Source organism: Nycticebus coucang, chromosome 23 (genome assembly GCF_027406575.1).
Source record: "Nycticebus coucang isolate mNycCou1 chromosome 23, mNycCou1.pri, whole genome shotgun sequence".
NCBI lineage: Eukaryota > Metazoa > Chordata > Mammalia > Primates > Lorisidae > Nycticebus > Nycticebus coucang.
In genome coordinates, this window is record NC_069802.1 from 11,280,325 (window position 1) to 11,301,451 (window position 21,127).

Sequence of the window (21,127 nt, forward strand, 5' to 3'; positions counted from 1 at the left end):
AAGAAAATGCCAGGAAGGCTATGTTAACCAGTGTGATGAAAATATTTAAAATTGTACCTAAAACCAGTGCATGGTACCCCATGATTGTGTTAATGTACACAGCTATGATTTAATTTAAAAAAAAAAACTTATGTTAAATCAATGTGCATGCTTTTCTCCTATTAATCTTTTTTTTTTTTTTTTTTTTGTAGTTTTTGGCCAGGGCTGGGTTTGAACCCGCCAGCTCCAGCATATGGGACCGGCGCCCTACTCCTTGAGCCACAGGCGCCACCCATTCTCCTATTAATCTGTATTATATCATCTTAATTCTCAACCCAGCCAAAAAACCCTAAAAGGGTAAAGGTAAAATTTTGCATCACTACCATCAAGGTCACCAACCATGCAGGTACAGTAAAAGTATAAGCATCTTCACCTATTTTGTATCATGAGAGCCTGGCACTTGAGCACACAATCAATAAATGGTCATTGCCTAGCTAAAATGTACTATGTGGAGAGAACGTGGATTCAAAATGAACCTTTGCTATGTCCTAAATGCGTGTTACTTAACTTTTCTGAGCCTTCGTTTCCTTATTTAGAAAATGAGGACAATAAAATCTGTCACATTTGCTAGTAGAGAAGGTTAAGGAAGCTTAATAAACTACCTGCCCTAATCTGGCAGGTAGTTAGTGAAGAAAAGCAAATTATGTAATCCAGAAGATGCTTCTTTGGAGTTCTGATAAGGCTATTCAGGGACTCAGACACTGAAATAGCTCTGAAAAGCTGTCTTTGGGGGGGAGATTTGCATCTGTAGAGGAAATCTACATTAGGGAACTAAATGGTGATGCAAACAGGCTTTCTATGAGACCATTCTGTCTTCTTTCTGTGGATCGAGGGAAGAATAAGGCACAGGAAAAGAGGACAAAAGTCTGACATTTTTAAAGTTCTGACAGAGAAACTTAAAGTTATCATCTAGTCTTTTCTGAGGGTGGCTCTGAGATACCGGAGAGATTTTCTTCTACATAACAAGGCAGCCTTTGCTCACAGGCCTTGCTTCCCCCCTCCCTCCCATAACCTGTTCCCATCCTCCCCACTCCACTGTGCTGTATAAAAACTGTCTTTATCTGGCTTTCCTTTGAGTCTCTCATTTGCAGGACTCTTGAGTCCATGTACACATTAACAAATGCATATGCCTCTTTTCTTGTTAATCTGTCTATTCATTTTAACAGACTGAACCTTCAGCAGGGGAGGGAAATTCTCCTGGCTTGTACATCAGCCAGGGAGCCAAGGATTGGTGACTGATCCAAGTGGTGGATCAAGGAAGCAGAGGCCACCGGCTACACTTCTGCGGGAAGACAAAGCCCAATGGAGAGAATGAACACCCAAACACTGTATTTATTGCCTTTATTTTACTCCCCGACTGGCTTGGTCTTTTCCCTTTTTTTTTTTGCAGTTTTTGGCCAGGGCTGGGTTTGAACCCGCCACCTCTGGCATATGGGGCCGGCCAGCACCCTACTCCTTTGAGCCACAGGCGCCGCCCTTGGTCTTTCCCTTTTTATTCTCAGTCCAAAAGGCTTTATTCAGCCAGCAGAGTTACAGCAAATCTACAATTCCCAACACTGTCGGACTCCCCAGCTGGTTTGGTCTTTCCATTTTTATTTTCAGTCAAAAAATTCCAGCCCACGGGTGCTTTTCTCATTGGTCAGTTTGAATCAAGCTGGAGAAGCAGTTCCAGACACCCCAGAACTAAAGGATTTCACAGAAGCAGAAATTTCCAAGTCCCCGGAAGTTAAGTTTCTACAAATTCCTAAGAGCTGAGTCATCATGGGAAGGACCTGCAGGTGTATTCTTAGGGGCTCCTTGAGAAGACCGCTGTTCTTCTAGACCTCACCCTTCCCGGGTATCCTCTCTCACAATTAAGCAATGAAGGACCTAAGAAAATTTCACCCCAAAATATGATTCCTTGGTATAAAAAATAATTTCAGTGAAAAGGCCATTTTTTATTAGAAAGCTTCTCTATAAAACCTGAGTAACCTGATTTAGAATCAGAAAAGGGGCTTCTGGGATTCCTTATCACATGTTAATAGACCTGGCCCTAGAGTCATTTGAAGCACAATAATACCTGTGCTCCTCTACAGATGCAAATCTCTCCCCCCAAAGCACAATAATACCTGTCTTTCAGGTTAATTTACTAATCCATCTGTTTCCCTCCACCCCCTACCCAACCACCTGCTGCTTGTACACTTTCCAGTTTCTCTCCCCCACCCCTTCTAAAAGGCATCTTTAAAAGCCACTGACTATCACTGAAACTTTGGGAAATCATTCTTGTGGTTCCCCCCATGTGCATGGTATTTGGAAATAAACCTTTCTCGTATTAATGTACCATAACTGTCAGTTGATCTTTTCAGCGAACCAACCTAAGGGAAAGGGCAAGTTTCCCTGAGACTCCCCTTCCGTAGCACTGCCTGCTTTGGGCACAAGAAAAGGGGATAAGGGTGTAATCAAAGAGCCATGCATTTTATTACCCTGTAGTAGATGCTCAATAAATGCAAACTATTGATTCAGTGTTTCCCTGTTCAGGGCTGGACAGGGACCGGCCATTTTCTAGGCCTGGGTGAGCTCAGGAATCAGTCTCATCACAGACACCATCTGCAGGCACAAAGAGACCACATTCTCTGGACACAAACAAAGTCATTAAAAAGCAGCCCAACTGGGCAGCGCCCGCGGCTCAATGAGTGAGGTGCCAGCCCCATATACGAGGGTGGTGAGTTCAAACCTGGCCCCAGCCAAACTGCAACCAAAAAATCGCTGGGTATTGTGGCGGGCACCTGTAGTCCCAGCTACTCGGGAGGCTGAGGCAAGAGAATCGCCTAAGCCCAGGAGTTGGAGGTTGCTGTGAGCTGTGTGATGCCACGGCACTCTACCGAGGGCAGTAAAGTGAAGACTCCATCTCTACAAAAAAAAAAAAAAAGCAGCCCAACTGAGAGCACAAGGAGGCAGAATAAGATGGAGTGGTCAGGCCAGGGTAGACTTGACCCACCTGGTCTGGTGGGTTTAGGTTCCACCTACAGGATCTTCACCTCCTGTCTTTCATTCTTGCTGTTTTGCAAATTCAGCTCCCACCCTGAAGATGCCCATCTTGAATAGTTTAGGAAGTTAACTTTTGAATTGGAAAGTCACTGAGTGGTACCAATTATCATTTAAAATAAGAGTTAATATGGTCTTTCCTTTGAACCTTTATGGATAAAACTATGATTTTGGTTATAGAACAGAGCAATCTTGGAGAGGCTACTCTGACTATTCTCCAGAATCCTGGCCTTCTGACACATAAAACCTTGGTCGACCTATCCCCATCTCTGCATGTTGGCTCAAGGTATACTGAAGGAGCTAAGGAAATTTCACCCCAAAATATGATTCCTTAGTATAAAGAATATTTTGAATTAAAAGCCATTCATGATCAGAAAGCATAGGAAAGGTCTTTTCCTCTACATAAAACCTGAGTAACCTGATCGGGAATCAAAAGGGGCTGCAGACTTTCTTATCACATGCTAATATCCTGGCCCCGAGATCATTTGAAGCACCTGTCTCTCAGGTTAATCTACAAATCAATCTGTTTTGACCCTTTGCACATCCCCCCCAGCAACCACTTACTGTACCTGTGCTTTCTGCATTCTCCTCCCTCCCTATAAAGGTCTCTGACCATCACTGCGACTTTGGGTAATCATTCTTGAGTTTTCCCCCATGCACATGGTATTTGGAAATAAACCTTTTTCTTTTTTTTTTTTTTGTGGTTTTTTTGGCCGGGCTGGGTTTGAACCCGCCACCTCCGGCATATGGGACCGGCGCCCTACTCCTTGAGCCACAGGCGCCGCCCATAAACCTTTTTCTTATTAATCTGCCATAATTGTGAGTTGATCTTTCGGTGAACCAGATCAAGGGAAAAGGGCAGGTTTTGCCTTGATCCCTGTAATACACATTTAGGTTAAGGCAAAATTTACAAAACAACAAGGATGGAAGACATGAGGTGAAGGTCTCATAGGACCTAAACGGCCAGACTAAATCAGCTGTGTCATCTCAGCCTTACCCTGACAGACTCGATCTTTTTCTTTTTTCTTTTTTTTTTTTGAGACAGAGTCTATGTGTAGCGTCACAGTCCACAGCAACCTCAAACTCTTGAGCTAAAGCAATTCTCTTGCCTCAGCCTCCCAAGTAGCTGGGACTACAGATGCTGTCCACAATGACTGGCTATTTTTTGTTGTTGCTGTAGTTGGGCCAGGTTCGAACCCGCCAGCCCTGGCGTATGTGGCTGGCACCCTAACCACTGAGCTATGGGCACCGAGCCGCAGACCCCGTCTTATTCTCGCTACATGAGCTTTCACAAAGTTCTCCTTCCCTAGAGGTGTATTAAGCCAAAGTTGGAGGATGTATCTGGGAAAAGCACAAACCACAGAAGCACCTGTGACCTACACTCTCCGAAGAGGGGTTAGGGAACTCAGTGTTTAAGGGGAGAAGGCCCACAGAAAGAAAGGAGGGGAATGGGCAGTGAGGATCTAATTAGTGCTGAGCAAATCTACATTTTACGAAAGATATTTGAAGAGAAAAAGGGAGTAAAGGAAAATCAATTATGCAGCTGTCTCTAGGTGGGTGGAGGAGTGATTGATCTTGTCTCCGTTCTACCCCTAGGAAAAGAAACTTAAAATCAGCATTATCAGCATGGTATCAAATAAATAGACTTTCGTTTTAGCCTACAGAGCTAGTTACAGTATGCATGTACCCTTGTTTGGGGGGCGGGGGAGGCAACAAAGAATTTCCTTAGGAATGATCAGTGGGGAGCAGTCCTTCTTGGATGCCCGAGGCCTTCTTCCTTTCCCAGAGGATCCGTCTAATGCGTAATGTCAGTAACAGCTTTTCATTTGGAAGGAGGTGTGGCACCACTCAGCCTCCAGACCCAACTTCCTTTTTTGCCTTAGGAGTTGTGGGGCTGGGGGAGGAGAAGGGTCCTGAGACCTCTATTTTCCTTTACAGACATCTGACATCAGTTTCAGCTTTCTAATACATCAGTGGTTCCTAGCTACGTCAGATTCTTTCATCTGTCCAACAGCATCCAAATAAATGTTGAGGGTCAAAGCTGAAGTTTATTGTTTATCCTGCTAAGGGAATGCAATATCTGATAGTGCTTCGGTGGTGTCTGAGACAGGAGACGGTGAGGACAGAATTTATGGAGAATTAGGAACCTGATGCTCGTGAGCCTTCAGAACTGGGGGTTACTATCAGGGAAGGGTCATGACATAACAGCCCAGGATTAACGCAAACAGCAAAGCGAGGATTTCAAGGTGCAGGATTCAAAGAATCTCAGGGCACAAACTCTCTGCAGAGGCTTTTTATTGAAGAGTTGTATCTTTTGGGAAGTTCCTACAAGGATGAAGCCATTTGTCCAGGCAAAAACCTTCCTTGACAAGTAAAGTCATGCTAATGGGGTGGCAGAATTAGCAAAGTCATGTGAATGTAGAGAGTAAAGTATGTGTCCCGAAGGCGCTCTGAGCTCTCAGAGAGGATGAACAGTTTTAGTTCTCAGCGACACATTAGAATAACCTGAGAAAATTAGTTTGTTGTTGTTTGTAGACAGAGTCTCACTCTGTCACCCAGGTTAGAGTGCTGTATTTTCATCATAGCTCACAGCAAACTCAAACTCCTGGGCTCAAACGATCCTCTTGCCTCAGCCCACCAAGTAGCATGGAACTACAGGTGCCCATCAAAATGCCCGGCTAATTTTTCTATTTTTAATAGACACAGGGTCTTGGCTGGTCTCAAACTCCTGAGGTCAAAGGATCCTCCTGCTTCAGCCTCTCAGAGTGCTAGGACTACAGGTGTGAACCACCACACCCAGCAACCTGAGAAAATTTAAGATATATCTAGTTGTTTTTTGTTTTTTTTTTTTTTTGGCCGGGGCTGGGTTTGAACCCACCACCTCCGGCACATGGGACCGGTGCCCCACTCCTTGAGCCACAGGCGCCACCCCTAAGATATATCTAGACCTGCCCCTTACCCCAGGCCAGTCACACCAGAATCTCTAGGAATGTAACCTGAGGATCACAAAAAGGTTAAAAAAGTACCCCAGTTAATTCCCATACACAGCCAAGATTTGGAACCACTTCTCCAATAAGGACCTCTGCATCTTAAACTTTAGGATACATAAAAATTACCTGAGGAGTCTGCTTAGTATCCATAACAATTGCCCAAGGAAACTGTTAAAATGCACATAATGCAGAAGGACCTGAGGATCTTTATTTTAAACAAAAGCAGCTCCTGGGGCGATTCCGAGCCCTAAGACTAGGAACCACGCTTTGGGGAAACTGACTCTACAGCAAAATGCTTCAGGGAAGACACTGTGAACTAAAATAAAATCTTAAGGCTGCCCCCTCAGCAGCTGACAAACTGGACCCCCTCTTGGCCAAGGGGATCCCTAAAACTGAGTTGCTGACCATGAGAAAGGAGATCAGACCGTCCTCACCATGCCCCCTCTCCTTAGAGACGGCCTTTGTGATTCACCACGGGCCTGGATGAATCACAGTCCGGACCCACCTGCAGGTCCTCAATATACATCACAAACCACTGGAGTCCGGTTCTTTGTCTCTAATTAACAGACCATTTATCTTAAGTATTCTCTTTCACTAACTCCTGGTCTTTTAGACAAAGCCTAACTCTTTCAGCCAATTGTCAGCTAAAGAATCTTTAAACCCATCTATCACCTGTAAGCCTCCCTCCTTCCAGATGTCCCACTTTTGGGGAACAAACAAAAGTTACGTTTTCCCACATTTTGATCTGTGACTTTGTTACCGGAATTTCTTCCTCCGTAGGTCCTTGGTCTTGGGGATTTGAAGAATGAACCCATGGACCACAGATCAGTGGTAAGACAGGATTTTTATTAGACAGAAGGGAATGCAGAAGGAGTGAAAAGGCGCCAGAGCTTCTGGCAAAGAAGACCCAAGTCAGAAGTCTCCCTCGTGGGCCCTTTGTCTAGGGGTATATATTCCATTTTTGGCCAGGACCTGTAGTTGGAAAAACATCTTTTCAAAGTTAGTGAGGGCATTAACAAATGAACGAATGATGTCCCTCCTCCTCTGGGGCAAGCTTACCAGGTCCCTGCAGTTTTTGTCTCAGGGAAGGGATTAGGATATATGCTCCCTACTCAAGAGTGGAACTAACCAAAATGTTTCTTTTTTTTTTTTTTTTTTTTTTTGTAGAGACAGAGTCTCACTGTACCGCCCTCTGGTAGAGTGCCGTGGCGTCACACGGCTCACAGCAACCTCTAACTCTTGGGCTTACGTGATTCTCTTGCCTCAGCCTCCCGAGCAGCTGAGACTACAGGCGCCCGCCACAACGCCCGGCTATTTTTTTGTTGCAGTTTGGCCGGGGCTGGGTTTGAACCCACCACCCTCGGCATATGGGGCCGGCGCCCTACTCACTGAGCCACAGGCGCCGCCCTAACCAAAATGTTTCACGCTGCTGGGCGGCGTCTGTGGCTCAGTCGGTAGGGCACCGGCCCCATATACCGAGGGTGGCGGGTTCAAACCCGATCCCGGCTGAACTGCAACCAAAAAATAGCCGGGCGTTGTGGCGGCGCCTGTAGTCCCAGCTACTTGGGAGGCTGAGGCAAGAGAATCACTTAAGCCCAGGAGTTGGAGGTTGCTGTGAGCTGTGTGAGGCCACAGCACTCTACCGAGGGCCATAAAGTGAGACTTTGTCTCTACAAAAAAAAAAGTTTCACGCTACTTTGTTCATGACCTTTCCAGAGCCCAGAGGGTGTGGCCTGGAAAGGGCAACCTGTTTGTGCCTAGAGATGGGGGTCTGATTTCTGAGCTCACTTGGGCCTAGAGAATGGTGGGGGCCCTGCCCAGCCCTGAGTGAGGGAATCCTGCAGCAACCTCACCTGTAATTCCTGCCTCCCTAAAACAGTGGTTCTCAACCTTCCTGATGCCGCGATGTTACAAAGAGGTTGCGACCCACAGGTTGAGAACCGCTGCCCTAAACTGTATAAAACCAAACTGTAACCTCACCACCACACGTACACTTGTTCAAGGCTTCTTAGGTGCGGCTCTGGGTCACGGTTCTCAAAATTGGCTCAGAATAGACCTCCTTAAATTATTTTACAGGGTGTGGTTTCTTTATTTTTTTTTTTGTACAGACAGAGTCTCACTTTATGGCCCTCGGTAGAGTGCCATGGCCTCACACAGCTCACAGCAACCTCCAACTCCTGGGCTTAAGCAATTCTCTTGCCTCAGCCTCCCAAGTAGCTGGGACTACAGGCGCCCGCCACAACGCCCGGCTATTTTTTGGTTGCAATTTGGCCTGGGCCAGGTTCAAACCCGCAACCCTCAGTATGTGGGGCCGGCGCCTTACCAACTGAGCCACAGGCGCCGCCCAGGGTGTGGTTTCTTATCCATTGACAACACAGATACCAAAGAAATGTCTCACCCAGACACCATGAGGCCCACCATCTTACCTAGGCAGTCTCACAACGTATGTGACCTCGGAGACCTTCAGGGGTCACCTACATGGTGCTATTGTGAAGGAGGTAGAATATCTCCGTTACCCCCAAGTCCACAGCATTGGGAAAACATACTTATGGATCTGGAAAAGTCCAAAAGTCAAAAAAATTAAATATTATTTGGAGATAACATTCTAATAATCATTATCCCTATATATACTTTTTTTGTTGTTGAAACAGAGTCTCACTCTGTCGCCCTCAGTAGAGTGCTGTAATGTCGTAGCTCACAGCAACCTTTAACTCCTGGGATTAAGCGATTATCTTCCCTCAGCCTCCCAAGTAGCTGGGACTACAGGCGCCCGCCACAACTCCCAGCTATTTTTTTGTTGTAGTTGTCATTATTGTTTGGTAGGCTCAAGCTGAGGTAGAACCTGCCAGCCCCAGTGTACGTGGCCAGTGCCCTAGCCACTGAGCTACAGGCACTGAGCCCCACCTAGTTTTTCTAACTATTTTTTAGTAGAGAACTATTTTTCTATTTTTAGTAGGACAGTGTCTCGATCTTGCTCAGGCTGATCTCCAACTCTTGAGCTCAGGCAATTCACCTGCCTTGGTCTCCCAGAGTGCTGTGAGCCACCTAGCCAGCCTTATCAGTATCCATTATTGACAAAGTCTTTCATGAGGTGTCAGTCTGTTTGAAATAAGAGTGATGTTGCAGTTAGGAAACGGAGAAGAGGGCGGCGCCTGTGGCTCAGTGAGTAGGGCGCCGGCCCCATATGCCGAGGGTGGCGGGTTCAAACCCAGCCCTGGCCAAACTGCAACAAAAAAATAGCCAGGCATTGTGGCGGGCGCCTGTAGTCCCAGCTGCTCGGAAGGCTGAGGCAAGAGAATCGCATAAGCCCAAGAGTTAGAGGTTGCTGTGAGCTGTGTGACGCCACGGCACTCTACCCGAGGGCGGTACAATGAGACTCTGTCTCTACAAAAAAAAATTAAAAAAAAAAAGGAAACGGAGAAGAGGCTAGAAGGGCAGGGGTGGGACAAGGAATGACAGTGAGTTCTCCCTGAGGTGCCACAGTCATGCTTCAGTCACCTTACCATCTCCTAAGGGCAGCTCTGCGACAGGTGTTTGTTCATTACCTCCCACGGCAGGGTGGGCTCCTCTGTGGCTCACTTTCTCTCCCACTATCTTCCTCCTTCCCTGAGAAAATCGAAAGTTGCCTTGATCATGGCTGAGATTCAGCTGGCTTGTTCACTCTTCTTAGTTTGTAGTTGGGTTTTTTTTTTCTTATTTTCTTTTTTTTTAATTTTCTGTTCTTCCTTTAGCGATTCTCTTGCCCTTTGCCTCCCAAGTTGCTGGGATTGCAGGCACCTGCCACAATGCCCGGCTTTTTTTTTTTTTTTGGTAGAGATGGGGTGTCACTCTGGCTCACTCCTGCTCATACTGGTCTCAAACCTCCGAGCTCAGATAATCCACCCATCTCGGCCTCCCACAGCACTGGGACTACAGGCTTGAGCCACCACACCCAGCCTTTTTTTTTTTTTTACAGTTTTTGGCTGGGGCTAGGTTTGAACCCACCACCTCCGGCATATGGGGCCTGCACCCTTCCCCTTTGAGCCACAGGCATCGCCCTAACACTCAGCTATTTTTTGGTTGTAGTTGGCCTGGGCTGGATTCAAACTCTCCAGCTCCCGTGTATGTGGCTGGTGCCCTGGCCACTGAGCTACAGGCACCAAGCCAATCCTCCATTTTCTTGATTTACCATAGTTTATATATCCATTCTCCTGTTGAAGGGTATCTTGGTTGCTTCTGAGTTTGTGTAATCATGAATAAAGTTGCTATAAACATCCATGTGCAGGTATTTTTTTGTTGTAGTTGTCATTGTTGTTTAGCTGGCTTGGGCCGGGTTCGAACCTGCCACCCTCCGTGCATGTGGCCGGCACCGTAACCACTGTATATGGGCGCTGAGCCTCGTCCTCTCTTCTGTTTTATTTCCTCAATTCCCACCACTTCCACTCTGCTTTGTTCCCCTTCTCCGTGCAGGTTCACAACACCCTAAGTTCACTGAGGGTAGACAGAGAGGCACACATTTCCCAATAATTTCATAAGTGAATATGGATGAAGCATCTGAGGCTGGTGCACAACCTGGCTTCCTGTGCAGACAAACCCAGAGGTCCAGGGAGAGCCAGGGAGGATGTACTTAATCACTGGATATTTCTCATACTATTGACTCATGTTGTTATGAAACTTGTGTGTTGTTAAATATGTTCTGCCTGTGTATCTCCCTAACTAAATTATAATTTCTATGAAATTAGGAACATATTGAACTTTTTTCCTCCTGTGGCACTTACAGCAGTGCCTTATGAACTCATATGAAAGCGTCACAATATCTATTGGATAAAGAAATGAATGAGGGCGGCGCCTGTGGCTCAAGGAGTAGGGCGCCGGTCCCATATGCCGGAGGTGGCGGGTTCAAACCCAGCCCCAGCCAAAAATCACAAAAAAAAAAAAAAAAAAGAAATGAATGAATAGGGAACAAAAAAGATTGGGCGGCACCTGTGGCTCAGTGGATAGGGCGCCGGCCCCATATACCCAGGGTGACAGGTTCGAACCCGGCTCCGACCAAACTGCAACAAAAAATAACTGGGCGTTGTGGCGGGCACCTGTAGTCCCAGCTACACGGGAGGCTGAGGCAAGACAATCGCCTAAGCCCGAGAGCTGGAGGTTGCTGTGAGCTGTGATGCCACAGCACTCTACCAAGGGTGACAAAGTGAAACTCTGTCTCTTAAAAAAAAAAAGAAAGAAAAAGGTTGTATACAAATCACTTCTGGTGCCTCATCATGATACTGGCACAATTAGAATAGAAAATATCCAATAAACAATCTGTCTCAAAATAAATAAATAAAATAAAATATAGGAACAAGGCTGGGCGCAGTGGCTCACACCTATGATCTTAGCACTCTGAGAGGCTGAGGTGGGTGGATTGCTTGAGCTCAGGACTTGGAGACCAGCCTGAGTAAGAGTGAGATGTCTCTACCTTTTTGTGTGTGTCTTTTTGTGAGACAGAGTCTCAAGCTGTTGCCTGGGTAGAGTACCGTGGCATCACAGCTCACAGCAACCTCAAACTCTTGGTTTAAGCGATTCTCTTGCCTCAGCCTCCCAAGTAGCTGAGACTTCAGGCGCCCGCCACAACGCCTGGCTATGTTTTGGTTGCAGCTGTCATTGTTGTTTGGCAGGTCCGGGCTGGATTTGAACCCTCTAGCTCCAGTGTATGTGGCTGGCACCCTAGCCATTGAGCTACAGGCACCGAACCTCCATTAAAAATAGAAAAACTGAGGTTGTTGTGAGCTGTGATGCTACAGCACTCTACCGAGGGCAGCACAGTGAGAGCAGCAAAAGTAAGTAAATAAATGAATAAATAAATAAATAAAGTAATAAAATATAAGGACAAACCAGGAAAGTTTTCGAAAGAGATGAAATCAAATATTTTTTTTTAATTTTTTTTTTAGAGACGGAGTTTCACTTCATTGTCCTCCATAGAGTGCTGTGGTGTCACAGCTCACAGCAACCTCCAGCTCTTGGGCTTAGGCGATTCTCTTGCCTTAGCCTCCCAGTAGCTGGGACTACAGGTGCCCGCCACAATGCCCAGCAGCCAGGGCCAGGTTTGAACCTGCCACCCTCGGTATATGGGGCTGGCGCCCTCCTCACTGAGCCACAGGTGCCGCCCGAAATCAAATATTATTTGCAATTTTTTTTTTTTTTTGAGACAGCCTCGCTATGTCACCCTTAGTAGAGTGCTGGGGTGTCACAGCTCACAGCAATCTCAAAGTCTTGGGCTCAAGCAATCCTCTTACCTCAGCCTCCCAAGAAGCTGGGACTACAGGTACCCATGACAACGCTGGGACCTCTTGATCAGGTTGGTCTGGAGGATTACAGGTGTGAGCCACCATGCCTAGCCCTTATTTGCAAATCTCCACACCAGCCTGTTTCTTTCCAACGTTTTTAACTGAAATTATCAGGTTTGTTTTTGTTTTTGCCTAGGGCCAGATTTGAACCTGCCACCTCTGGTATATGGGGCTGGCACCCTACTCCTTGAGCCACAGGCGCTGCCCTGAAACTATCAGTGTACAGGAGGAAACAAAGTGATGATTCCTGAAGCACGTGTTCAAGTCCTATGGCAACTCAGTCATTTCAAATTTTCACTTGTGAGGGATGATTACATTATAAAATGACCAGATTGATATTCATGTATGTCTTATAGAATCGGTTTTGTTGCTTTACAGATGCACATCATACTTTCAAAAGGTTTTTTTTTTTTTAACTTGAAGCAATGGCAAAGGATCGATAGTCAATCAGTCTGTGCAAAATATGATGATGGATTTGAGATCACTAGGGTCTGAAATAGTTTGATGTCAAAAAAGTCAATAAATCTCATTTATTCATTCAACAAACATCTATTGTATGTTTACTGGGCACTGGGCACTGAAATATAAAGATAAAAGACATAACTCCTCTCTCGAAGTTGCTGCAGCTGTTGGGAAATCGAGTACGTCAACAGTCACTCTCACACAGTGGGTTACAGGTCATGGCGGACATGGTGTTATGGGACAATGGAAGGTGGGGCCTCTCCCAGATTGTAAGGGTGTCAGGAAAGGCTTCCTTGAGGTGAGGAGCATTTTGAAGGATGAATGACTGGCCAGATGAAGGGGAGAAAGTATGTGGAAGGGAAAGACACGCGAGGGAGGACCACTGTGCAGTATGAGGGCAGCCTTTCCCCTGGGAGCCGGGCAGAGCAAGGGGAAAGTTAAGAGAGAGAAAGGAAGAACAGGCCAAGGAGTAAGAGGGCTGTGTTTTCAGGAGCTCCATCTTCCTAATCTTCCTAGTAATAGTCTTCCTGGGTTTCTTCTGTCCTTTTCCAGAATAACTAGCTCTAGCCTTAGTGAGGTGTCTCACGCCTATAATCTTTGGGAGGCCGAAGCTGGGGGGTTGCTTGAGCTGAGCAGTTGGAGACCAGCCTAAGCAAGAGCCAGATGCCCATCTCCACTAAAAATAGAAAAAAACTAGCCGGGCTTTGTGGTGTGCACCTGTAGTCCCAGCTATTTAGGAGGCTGAGGCAGAAAGATCACTTGAGCTCAGGAGTTTGAGGTTACCGTGAACTAGGGTGACACCACAACACTTTAGCTTGGGCAACAGAGTGGCTCTGTCTCAAATAAATAAATGAATAGCTCTTTCAAGAGCTGAGAAGATAAGTCACAGGAACTCACAGGCCAGAAGCAAATGAGGAATTAGGGCCGACGGCTGTGGTTATCACTATGAAGTCCTGCTTGTCTACAAAGAGAACTCTGGTCTAGACAAGTAACTGCTCAGAGCTGTTTATGGCCAAGGTGGGAACCTTCAGACAAGCTGACAGGCCCTTTGCAGTGTTTCCATCAGCGCATAAGCCATGAGAGAGTTATAAAAAAATTCAGTGGGGGCGGCGCCTGTGGCTCAGTGAGCAGGGCGCCGGCCCCATATGCCGAGGGTGGCGGGTTCGTACCCGGCCCCGGCCAAACTGCAACAAAAAAATAGCCGGGCGTTGTGGCGGGCGCCTGTGGTCCCAGCTACTCGGGAGGCTGAGGCAGGAGAATCGCGTAAGCCCAGGAGTTGGAGGTTGCTGTGAGCTGTGTGAGGCCACGGCACTCTACCGAGGGCAATAAAGTGAGACTCTGTCTCTACAAAAAAATATATAAAAAAAAAAAAATCTTGGGCAGCGCCTGTGGCTCAAAGGGGTAGGGCGCTGGTCCCATATGCCAGAGGTGGCGGGTTCAAAGCCAGCCCCGGCCAAAAACCACAAAAAAAAAAAAAAAAAAAAAAAAAAAAATCTTAAAAAAAAAAAAAATTCAGTGGGTCTTGATCAGATTTCGTCTGAAATTGTATACAAAAATTATCAGAGTGAGTCCCATAAGTAGCAAAAATTGTGTATATTGCAACAAATGTCTTTGTTTCAGCTCTGTGCCTGTCGTGTGGATGTACATGTGCGTGCGCACGCGCACACACACACACACACACACACACACACGTGCATACAGAATTACCATATGGAGGGCAGCGCCTATGGCTCAGTCGGCAAGACGCCGGCCCCATATACCGAGAGTGGCAGGTTCAAACCCGGCCCCAGCCGAACTGCAACAAAAAAATAGCTGGGCATTGTGGCGTCCAGCTTCTCGGGAGGCTGAGGCAAGAGAATCGCTTAAGCCCAGGAGTTGGAGGTTGCTGTGAGCTGTGTGACGCCAAGGCACTCTACCGAGGGCCATAAAGTGAGACTCTGTCTCTACAAAAAAAAAAAGAAAAGAATTACCATATGGAATGTATTTCCACTATATTCTTTTTTTTTTTTTAGAGACAGAGTCTTACTTTATGGCCCTCGGTAGAGTGCCGTGGCATCACACAGCTCACAGCAACCTCCAACTCCTGGGCTTAGGCGATTCTCCTGCCTCAGCCTCCCAAGTAGCTGGGACTACAGGCACCCACCACAACGCCCGGCTATTTTTTTTTTTTTGCAGTTTGGCCGGAGCTGGGTTTGAACTCGCCACCCTCGGTATATGGGGCCGGCGCCCTGCTCACTGAGCCACAGGCACCGCCCTATTTCCACTATATTCTTAGCCAAACATTTGGTAAGGAATGTCATAGAGGCATCCAAGGACTGATCATTTTCTTTAGGAATCTCTGCGGGGTTTTTTGGTGTGTTGTTGTTGTTGTTGAGAGATAGAATTTCATTATGTTGCCCAGGCTAGAGTGCCATGGCATCAATCTAGCTCGCAGCAACCTCAAACTCTTAGGTTCAAGTGATCTTCTTTTTTTTGTGTGTGTGTGTAGAGACAGAGTCTCACTTTATGGCCCTCGGTAGAGTGCTGTGGCCTCACACAGCTCACAGCAACCTCCAACTCCTGGGCTTAAGCAATTCTCCTGCCTCAGCCTCCCGAGTAGCTGGGACTACAGGCGCCCGCCACAACGCCCGGCTATTTTTTTTTTTTTTTTTTTGGTTGCAGTTTGGCCGGGGCCGGGTTTGAACCCGCCACCCTCGGTATATGGGGCCGGGGCCTTACCGACTGAGCCACAGGCACCGCCCCTCAAGTGATCTTCTTGCCTCAGCCTCCTAAGTAGCTGGCACCACAGGCACCTGCCACAATACCTGGGTGACTTTTTTTTTTTTTTTTAGTAGAGACAGGTTCTCACTCTTGCGCAGGAGATTAATTTTTGAACTCTTGAGCTCAAGGAATCCTCCCACCTCAGCATCTCAGTGTGCTAGGATTACAGGTGTGCATCAAAGTATCCAGCTTAGGAATCTCTCTTTTAAAGAGGATTTCAAAATGCAGAGGTGCTGATGGTAGTTTCCGGAGGCTCTGGGTTCAGCATGGGGCATAGAATTTCAGACTAAATGAGGTCATCATTCCAGAACATCTTTAGGTGAGTACTACTCAGGAGAGGGGTCTGGAAACAAGGCAACAACAGAGCCACAATGTGTCGGGAGATACTCAACAAAGGCCTCAGGAGGGGAAAGCCTGAGTCTGGGTGGTCTTGTGTCATCTTGCCCAGTGACCCCAGCCTGCGGGAGGGGACTGAGGACAGCAGTTACGGGAAACACCAGGAAACCCAAAACACCCTTCCCAACCTTGACCACCAGGGATGCAGCAACATCAATAGTGTCCACAGAGGAAGGGAGGGCAGGCTCAGGCCCCTTCACGATGCTTGGCTCTGGAGGTGGGAGATTGCTGGGTCTCTGGGCAGGAAGATGGTATTGTTCTAAAGCCCGTGAAAGCACATGTAGTGAGAAAAAGGTGAAGTAGGGCAGGCTGGGGACACATGACACAGCTGGTCTGGTCGGCTTAGGTCCTGCCTGACCTTCACCCCTGTCTCCCATTCTTACTGTTTTGTAAATTTAGCTCACACCCTAAAAATGCCTATCTTGAATAGTTTAGGTGGATGATTTAGGAGATTCATTTTTGAATTGGAATATTGTAATAGGGCACTGAGTTATGCTGATTATTATTTGGAATAGCGGTTGGTATGGTCTTAGCTTGAAACTTTTGTGTATAAAACTGTAATTTTGGAAATGGAAGAACAGAACAGTCTTTTTTGTTTGTTTGTTTTGTAGTTTTTGGCCGGGGCCAGGTTTGAACCCGCCAACTCCAATATCTGGGGCCAGCTCCTACTCACCGAGCCACAGTCTTGGAGAGGCTATTCTCACTGTTCTCCAGAACCCCAACCTTCTGACAAAGTTTGGTAGGTCTATCCCTGTCTCTGGGTATTGGCTGACAGTGACAGGTGGCCAACCCTCTTCGTCCCATCGCACCCCAGCTATGTATAGGGGATGGAACAGGACCCCAGTCAGGGACAGAAGAATGGTAGTAGGATCCCTCCCTAATAGGAAGAGAATTGGCGAATCTGGGCCAAAGAGTTCAGGGCAGGCCAGTAGTGCCAAAAGTGTGACACATTATGATGAGAGCCCTCTAAGGCCAGGTGTGGTGGCTCACGCCTGTAATCCCAGCACTCTAGGAGGCTAAGGCTGGTGGATCACTTGAGCTTGGGAGTTCAAGACCAGCCTGAGCCACAGCGAGACCTCATCTCTAAAAATAGCCAAGTGTTGTAGCGGGCACCTGTAGTCCCAGCTACTCCAGAGGCTAAGGCAGGACTTTAGCCCAAGAGTTTGAGGTTGCTGTGAGCTGTGACACTACGGCACTCTACCAAGGGCGACAAAGTGAGACTCTGTCTCAAAAAACAAACAACAGCTCTAACAACAAAAAACAAATGAAAAAGGATGAGAGCCTTCCAAACAGTTTCCTTCTTTTGTATCAGTCTGAATCAAGGTTATAAACAGAATCCCTGGTGAAAACCTACATCCATCTCCCAGTTGCCCATTTAAGGTCTGATTTCCCTTTATTAAAGGGCAGCTATAAGCTTCATTTCAGCTATAAACAAGAACTTGAAGGATACCTTTTATTGCACCATGTGTGCAAATCAGTGTCAGCATGAGCCGCCAACCCAGGGGGACAGATCTTCTGGCTGACGAGCAGGTCTGGCAAAGGGGGCCTGTTTCCTAGCAGTTAGCAGTCAGTGCCACACACGAGCAACACTATGAAACCCAAACATTGGTACTTGGCCCCACGTCTGGGAACATATGAATAGACTGGTCCACCTGTAAAAAAGCAACCTGACTCCTTTCTCCTCCCACCCTGCATTGTGCTGACTTTACCATCAGGGCCAGGGGAAGAATTACAACATGAACATGTCTTGTGGCACCCAGCATTGGTAGACTGGGGCTGGTAAGATGTAAAATAGAGAGAGCCAGAAACTAGTCTCTGGAAAATTCTTCCAATTAGCAGATATATTTCATTTCAATAGAAGATTCCATTTTCAGAAATGCCCAGCCAAGACAGGAGTTCCATATAACGTTAGTTCAATAATGCGGTATGGGCGGCGCCTGTGGCTCAGTGAGCAGGGCGCCGGCCCCATATGCCGAGGGTGACGGGTTCAAACCCAGCCCCGGCCAAACTGCAACAAAAAAATAGCCAGGCGTTGTGGCGGGCGCCTGTAGTCCCAGCTGCTCGGGAGGCTGAGGCAGGAGAATCACGTGGGCCCAAGAGTTGGAGGTTGCTGTGAACCATGTTTTCTTTCTTTTTTTATTAAATCTGTTTAATAAAAAGATATTAAAGATATTAAAATATCTTTTATTAAAGCTGTCTACATTGGCTCAGCTCCTATAGCTCAAACAGCTAAGGCACCAGCTACATACACCAAAGCTGGCAGGTTCAAATCCAGCCTGGGCCTGCCAAACAACAATGGCAGCTACAACCAAAAAATGGCCGGGTGTTGTGGCGGGCGCCTGTAGTCCCAGCTACTTGAGAGGCAAAAGAATCACATAAGTCCAGGAGTTGGAGGTTGCTGTGAGCTGTGATGCCCCAGCACTCTACCCAGGGCAACAACTTGAGGCTCTGTCTCAAAAAAAAAAAAGAAAAAGAAGCTGTGTACATTAATGCAATCATGGGGTACAATGCACTTTTTTTTTTGAGACAGAGCCTCAAGCTGTTGCCCTGGGTAGAGTGCTGTGGCATCGTAGCTCACAGCAACCTCAAACTCCTGGGCTCAAGCGAGTCTCCTGTCTCCACCTCCCAAGTAGCTGGGACTACAGGCGCCCGCCACAACGCCCGGCTATTTTTTGGTTGCAGCTGTCATTGTTGTTTGGCAGGCCCGGGCTGGATTCGAACCCACCAGCTCAGGTGTATGTGGCTGGTGCCTTAGCAGCTTGAGCCACAGGCGCCGAGCCAATTTGAAATATTTTCATCTCACTGGTTAACATAGCCTTCCTGGCATTTTCTTAGTTTTTGTTTGTTTGTTTTTGAGACTGAGTCTCACTATGTCACCCTTGGTAGAGTGCCATGGCATTACAGCTCACAGCAACTTCCAACTATTGGGCTTAAGCAAGTCTCTTGTCTCAGCCGGCCTGTAGTGCCAGCTATAATGCCTGGCTATTTTTTGTTACAGTTGTCATTGTTGTCCAGCCAGGTTCGAACCTGCCAGCCCTGGTGTATGTGGCTGGCCCCGTAACCACTGTGCTACGGGCACTGAACCAGTAATTTATTTTCCTACTCTAAATAGATATTTACTTTCACGCCTAATTTTATGTGTATGTTTTGTATTTCTTTTTAAAAGAGGAATCCCAGGAGCGGTGCCTGTGGCTCAAAGGAGTGGGGCGCTGGCCTCATATGCCAGAGGTAGTGGGTTCAAACCCGGCCCCGGCCAGAAACTGGAAAAAAAAAAGGAATCCCAAATTTTTTTTTTTTTTTTTTTTGTAGAGACAGAGTCTCACTTTATGGCCCTTGGTAGAGTGCCATGGCATCACACAGCTCACAGCAACCTCCAGCTCCTGGGCTGAAGCGATTCTCTTGCCTCAGCCTCCCGAGTAGCTGGGACTACAGGTGCCCGCCACAGCACCCGGCTATTTTTTTGTTGCAGTTTGGCCGGGGCTGGGTTTGAACCCGCCACCCTCGGCATATGGGGCCGGCGCCCTACTCACTGAGCCACAGGCGCCGCCCAGGAATCCCAAATTTTATAACCTGCAGGTTCCAAAAAACCAAGTCTGCCCCTACTATGTAATTAGTGTAATGTTAATTTTTCATACCCAATTTGCTGCTCATGTCAATAAGTATTTCATAAATACTTATTATGTGTCAAGCACTGTGTGAAGTGCTTAGAAATATTGCTTTCATTTTACTGCTAGTCCCTTATAGAAAATTATTACAATATTTTTCTGGTTGATCTGAGAAATACTGTATACATCTAGAATTCAGTATGTTAGAAATACTTTTATAAAACTGTGGATGTCTTGGAAACACTGTTCACTACAAGAGAATATAAAGTGGAACTGTAAGTATTTTCCTCAAAAGTGGAATTTTTCTAGGCTGTATATATTAAACCCACCTCTTCGCAAGTCAGTTTTAATTTGCTTGATCACGTATAATGGTCTAGACTTTCTGGAAAAACTAGAGTAGCGGAATTCAGGGATTGTCCAAAAGTTAAATATTACATTTTTTAAAAGAAGCATGTGCAAATGAATGAGTCAGATATCACCCTCATGCAAAAGAAATTAAAAAAAAAAAGAGGGGCGGCGCCTGTGGCTCAGTCGGCAAGGCCCCGGCCCCATATACCGAGGGTGGCGGGTTCAAACCCGGCCCCGGCCAAACTGCAACCAAAACATAGCCGGGTGTTGTGGCGGGCGCCTGTAGTCCCAGCTGCTCGGGAGGCTGAGGCAAGAGAATCGCGTAAGCCCAGGAGTTGGAGGTTGCTGTGAGCTGTGACACCACAGCACTCTACCGAGGGCCATAAAGTGAGACTCTGTCTCTACAAAAAAAAAAAAAAAAAAGAGGTCAAAGTATCTGTATTTTTTTTTTTTTTTTTTTTTTTGTAGAGACAGAGTCTCACTGTACCGCCCTCGGTAGAGTCCCGTGGTGTCACACGGCTCACAGCAACCTCTAACTCTTGGGCTTACGCGATTCTCTTGCCTCAGCCTCCCAAGCAGCTGGGACTACAGGCGCCCGCCACAACGCCCGGCTATTTTTTTGTTGCAGTTTGGCCGGGGCTGGGTTTGAACCCACCACCCTCGGTATATGGAGCCGGCCCCCTACCCCCTGAGCCACAGGCGCCGCCCGAAAATAGCCATTCTTTTTTTTTTTTTTTTTTTTTATGTTTTTTGGCCAGGGCTAGGTTTGAACCCGCCACCTCCGGCATACGGGACTGGCGCCCTACTCCTTGGGCCACAGGCGCTGCCCAAAAGGACTTTCTTTTTTTTTTTTTTTTTTTTGTAGAGACAGAGTCTCACTTTATGGCCCTCGGTAGAGTGCTGTGGCCTCACACAGCTCACAGCAACCTCCAGCTCTTGGGCTTACGCGATTCTCTTGCCTCAGCCTCCCGAGTAGCTGGGACTACAGGCGCCCGCCACAACGCCCGGCTATTTTTTGGTTGCAGTTCGGCCGGGGCCGGGTTTGAACCCGTCACCCTCGGTATATGGGGCCGGTGCCTTACCGACTGAGCCACAGGCGCCGCCCAAGTATCTGTATTTTTAATAATTTCTTGACATGGGAGGAGAATTTTACCTTACAATCCAAGGGTCGTAGGGTGAGGAGGCAGCAGAA